The 5,775-nt window shown below is 46.7% G+C and overlaps 1 non-coding gene across 1 annotated transcript; it reads right to left on the reverse strand.

The window, feature by feature from the left end:
- Window positions 1-2,136: 2,136 nt before the first annotated feature.
- Window positions 2,137-2,208, reverse strand: trnag-ucc (transfer RNA glycine (anticodon UCC)). The gene has a single exon. It is a non-coding gene; the product is annotated as a tRNA-Gly (tRNA).
- Window positions 2,209-5,775: the final 3,567 nt, after the last annotated feature.

Below are 5,775 nucleotides of genomic sequence, written 5' to 3' on the forward strand. Positions count from 1 at the left end.
ATTTATAAACTAATGATGTGTGCAAATATTGGACTGCTGCATAACATGAATCTCAGTGTACACTATCAAGGTTAAGCCTGTAAACTTGAAACTGGGAACATGCATCAGTTTTATTTGACATTTAGTTTGTAACTGAGGCTGTAATATTGTGGGATTGACCTGCTAAAAATTGGATCGTGGGTGAGAATTTGGACTACCCGTCTGTGGTGCTGAGTCGAGGTAACATTGGAACAACGTCTATCTCTCCTGCACTGTTGATTGATGGATGGAAAGTGTGACTCTGGAACTACTTCTGCTGTCTGAGACTGTGAAATTGATGACCTGTCTGTGTCTCTGTGCTCTGTCAGTGATAATGTACGGAATGTGTGGGAGGAACTGGCGGGAATCTTCATTCTAGCTTGGCTGGAGGAAACACCATATTTATTCTGGTTCCTTCAATTATTTGCCTGTTGGAAAAAAAGTATATTTTAGGACTCACGTACAAGTGGGGTAGAAGATACAGATTCCATCAGTTTGACCTCTATAAATAATCATTGTGAAAGGTTTGAGAAACTTTAGTCAGGCTCAAGCTCTGATTGGTCAGTCCATTCTCAATCTAAATCTTCAACCAATCGGAGAGCCAGGTACCAGGAATTGGAAGTGCCGATTGGCTTATATTTTCAAACTCGAAAAGCCCGCCAAATAGAGGGCAAAAAAGATAATAGCCGAACGGCTTAATTTCCAGGCAATTTTAGTCTCACACTTTAGGAGCTGTAATATTGCATTTTGCGTCTCAGAATCCTGGCGCTATTTTAGGAACAGATTAAATGTGTCAATCTCTTATCTGTAACTGGCAGTAACAAAGCAGCGATTTAAAACAACCAATCTCAGCTCACTGGAAACGCAATAACATAGGTTACCAACCGACTCCTTCACACAGGCTTCATCGGGACAGAGAGAAACGGCTGATTTCTGATCCTGTCCCCTGAAAGCGGCCGGGAATGTTACAATCGGAAGAGCGGAGCGCTCCAGCAGCCACACGCTCAGCATAGCTGCTCTTTCTCAGGAGCCTGTGAACACGTCCCGCGGGGAGCTGCAGTCCAGCCCGGGAGGAGCGAGACTTGGCTTTGGCTTTGTCCTGGGCTCTACCGCCGGTCTTTCTACAATCTTACACACACTTACACCACGAATGAAGAATTCCTCCCGCACTTACCCTTCCCCTATCTTCTGGGGAATGCAGTCGGTCACTTCTGAATGGTCCAAGTGTTCGGAATCTCATTGGGTGGCTTTCGTAACCAGTCAGAGAGCAGCCTATTTCACCAACTTTCAAATTCAATGAGAAAATGGGCCGGAGATTGACTGAGCCAAACTGGCAGAGCTGAAACAGGTTTTCAAATTGAACATTAGCGCCAATGTATTGAGAATGGCTGAAAAAAGAGACATGTCAAAGGTTTTCCTTCTGCACTCAACAGGACACTCCCAAGAAAACCAATATAAGGGGAAGACAACAATTTATACTGATAGAGAATATACTTCAGGTTGGAAAGTGACGGTCTTAGGCCCGGTCATGAGCTTGTGTGATACACAGCGCGAAATGATCTGATCAGGGTAGCCATTACCCTGCAGGATGCCTTTGATGAGCCCGATCAAGCTTGCACGGTGAGCAAATGGCTCGGGAACTATTTACAAGGTTGCCGATAAGACCAATCTTACAGAGCGGTGAAGGTCGGCTTGCGGTAAACCTGGTAGAGAATCCTCTGGAAGATTTCACAACTAGTGTGTCAAGGGAGGGGAGTTATTTTGACTGCTCCATTTCATAGGTGAATTTGAGCGCAGGATGGAGCCCATAAAGACATGTAAGGAAATTGTTACATGCAGCTGCGGATTTAAATATAGCAAACGTATCATCCATATATTGGAAATATGCGAGAGGGAGGAGGTGAGGCGTCTTTCCACCCAAGGCCCCAGTTTTACGATCCAAAAACGTGAGTGATGAAAATGTTAGATCTACTTTGTTTCGTTAGTCCATTATTTTCTTGTTGGATATCTTCCCACACTTTCTGTTGTTCTTTATCTCATTCTGGAAACCACAGAGATGAATTCCGTGGGCCCGGAATTGTGGTCTGACCACGGATAAGGCTGAAAATAAATCACTACTGCGATGGCCGGGAATCGAACCCGGGTCAACTGCTTGGAAGGCAGCTATGCTCACCACTATACCACCATCGCACACTTCTTTAAATTACAGTCAGCATTTATAATACCGCGAAAAACACTATATCTTTGGCATCTTGTATCTGATTGATAAACTGTTTTGCAATAACTCTCACCATGTTTATGTTGTTTTACACACATTTAAAATGTCCCCAAAGAAGTTACCTCTTTGCACGTCTCACGTGCAGCCAGCAGAGGGCACCAGTCCACAATAAATTGGCTCCTGCTGTTTCTGTGGACACATCGAGACAGGAAAAGGTCTGTTGCTGCCCGGGGAACGGGCCGTGAAACAGACAAAGATAGTGACCAACTACAACGGCTCCACTGGAAGGGATGGTGAAGTTCACTCACTTTCTGATACTGCGTGTGAGTGTGGGATGCTCATGTTGAGTGTGGAACTCAGTCTGGATCTGTCAGTTTCTGGTGTTGAATGGGAATGTGGGAGTCACTCTCAATATCTGGGACTCTTTGTAACATATTCTGCATCTGTTAGTCTTTGGTGCTGAATGTGAGAATGGGTTTAATTCTGTCACTGTCAGGCTGTGGGAATCTGTGTGAGTGTTAGATACATTGTGTACTCTCAGTCCCTGATTTTGCCCACAACGTTGTCCATCCCTAATTGCCCTTGTTAATCGAGCATTTAAATGGGCTGTGGCTCTGGGGTCTGGAGTCAAATGTCGGCCAGACCAGGTAAAGGACATTAGTGATGGGTGGATTTTGACGACAATCGCCAATGGTTTTGTTAAAAGAAAAATACTGCGGATGTTGGAAATCCAAAATAAAAACAGAAAATGCTGGAAAAACTCAGCAGGTCTGTCAGCATCTGTGGAGAGAGAAACAGAGTTAATGTTTCGAGTCTGTATGACCCTCCTTCAGAGCTAAAGAGAGGTACAAATGTGATGACATTGATACTGTTTAAGGGGTATAGGTGAAGCTGGAGAGAAGGTCAGCGATAGGTGGCGGCTAAGGAGAAATTGACAAAAATGGACTGGACAAAAAAGGCAAAGGGAGCGTTAATGGTGGTGGTAAGGGCTAAAGGAGGTGCTGATAGTGGCGTAAAGCTAAGAAAGCAGAATGTGTTAATAGCAGAACAAGGGTAAGCACTGTGAAAGAACAACATGGAACAAGTAACAGATGGCCCTTTTGGGGAAGGGGGCAGTGGTTGGGGAAAAAGGAATGATAATGCGATAAAAAGGGAATAAAACAATGAATAAAAATGAGGATAAGTGGATAAAAAATAATTTAAAATAAAATGGGGATTGAAAGAGGGGTGAAGATAGAGGAGAGAGTTCCTGGTCTGAAGTTGTTGAACTCAATGTTAAGTCCGGAAGGCTGTTAGGTGCCTAATCGGAAGATGAGGTGCTGTTCCTCCAGTTTGCGTTGGGCTTCACTGGAACGTTGCAGGTCAAGGATGGATATGTGGGCATGAGAGCAGGATGGTGTGTTCGAATGGCAGGCGACAGGAACATCTGGGTCATGCCTGCAGACCGACTGAAGGTGTTTCACAAAGCCGTCATCCAGTCTGCGTTTGGTCTCTCCAGTGTAGAGGAGGCCGCATTGGGAGCAGCGAATGCAGTAGACCAAATTGAAGGAGGTGCAAGTGAAGCTCTGCTACACCTGAAAGGAGTGTTTGGGCCCTTGGACGGTGAGGAGGGAGGAGGAAAAGGGGCAGGTGCTGAACCTTCTACGATTGCATGGGAAGGTGGCCATGGGAAGGGGATGAGTTGTTGGGAATGATGGAGCAGAAGATCAGGGTGTCCATGAGGGAACAGTCCCTATGGAATGCTGACAGGGGCCGGGGGGGGTGGTCAGGGGAAGATATGTTTGGTGGTGGCATCATGATGGAGTTGCGGGAAATAGCAGTGGATAATCCCATGAATGCGGAGGCTGGTTGGGTGAGAAGTGCGGACAAGGAGGGTCCTATCATAGTTCTGGGGGGGGAGGGGAAGGTATGAGGTCAGAAGCTGGGGGAGTTGGGTCAGACACGGTTGAGGGGCCCTGTCAATCACAGTGGGTGGGAAAGCTCGGTTATGGAAGAAGGAAGATGTGTCAGAAGCGGTGTTTTAGAAGGTGGCATCATCTGAACAGATGGGACAGAGTTGAAGGAACTGAGAGAATGGGATGGTGTCCTTACAGGAAGCAGAGTGTGAGGAGCTGTAGTGGTCAGTGGGCTTGTAATGAATATTGGTGGACAGTCTATTACCAGAAATGGAGACAGAGAGGTCAAGGAAGGGAAGGGAAGTGTTGGTGATGGACCATGTGAAGGTGATAGAGAGGCTGAAATTGGAAGCAAAATTGATAAATTTTTCCAGATCCAGATGAGGCCATGAAGCGGCACCGAAACAGTCATCGATGTGGAGAAAAGAAGAGTTGTGGGAGGGGGCCTGAGTAGCACTGGAACAAGGAATGTTCCACACAGCCCATAAATAGACAGGCGAGGTAGAGGTCAGCACGCCAGACAACAGCAGCACTGCTCTTGTTGGCAGGTTTGATAACAAAGTCAGGGTTGGACCTAAGAGAACGGAGTGCAGCAAGTTCAGAAGGTGACAGGTTAGAGTGGGTGAGAGGAACAGAGAAATTGAGACGGCCATTGTCACGCTGACAGTTCTCAATGAAAAGATCAAGAGCAGGTGAGAGGCCAGAGGGAGGTGTCCAGGTGGAGGGAGAATCCTGGAGGTGGGTGAAAGGATTCGGTGAACGGGGGGAGGACTCCTGCCCAAAGAAGTGAGCACGGAGATGAAGGCGGCGGAAGAAGAGTTCAGCATCGTGGCGAGCCCAACATTCATTGAGGTGAGGGCGTAAGGGTATGAAACTGAGTCCTTTGCTGAGTACAGAACATTCAGCATCAGAGAGGGGAAGGTCAGAGGGTGCAGTGAATATACGGCAAGGGCTGGGATTAGAAGGCGGGATGGGGTCAGAGGGATGGGAAGGGATGGAGGGTCCTGGATGGGCGTTGGTATCAATAGGTTGTTGGAGCTTGCGTTCCTTAACACCTGAAAGGAAAAGTTTCTTATTAAGGCGTCGGATGAGATGAAGAATAAAATGAAACTGGGGACAAGGACAGCTTTGAGGTAGGATGAGTCAGTGTTGCTGGAGGGAGAGGTCGAGTGTGTTCATATGGCGGCACATGGCACTGGGTGTGGATCTCAGGATGCGGTAAGAACAGCAGCCCGAGGAATGTTTTAAGTCCTGAAGATACCTGTAATGCTGGGAGGATTCGAAACATGAGGGATGGAGCTTTAGTTGGAATCCATGTGGGGTAAGTTGGAGACGGAGACAGTTGCTGAGGAAGGAAACATGGCTGTGGAAGCGAGTTTTGGTAAACACCTTGTCAAACACCAGGAGGGATATGGAAAGCCATGAAGGTGAACAGGATGAAAGAGACAAATGGAAATCCTGTCGGACAGAAGAGTAGTCCTTTTTCAAGGTGGGCATTCCTGGAAGAGAAGTGGCAGTGAATTAAACACTAAGATAAAAGCAAAATACTGCTGATGCTGGAAATCTGAAATAAAAACAGAAAATGCTGGAAAAACTCAGCAGGCCTGACTGCATCTGTGGAGAGAGAAACAGAGTTAACATTTC

Source organism: Cetorhinus maximus, chromosome 31, assembly GCF_964194155.1.
Source record: "Cetorhinus maximus chromosome 31, sCetMax3.hap1.1, whole genome shotgun sequence".
NCBI classification, from domain to species: Eukaryota; Metazoa; Chordata; class Chondrichthyes; order Lamniformes; family Cetorhinidae; genus Cetorhinus; species Cetorhinus maximus.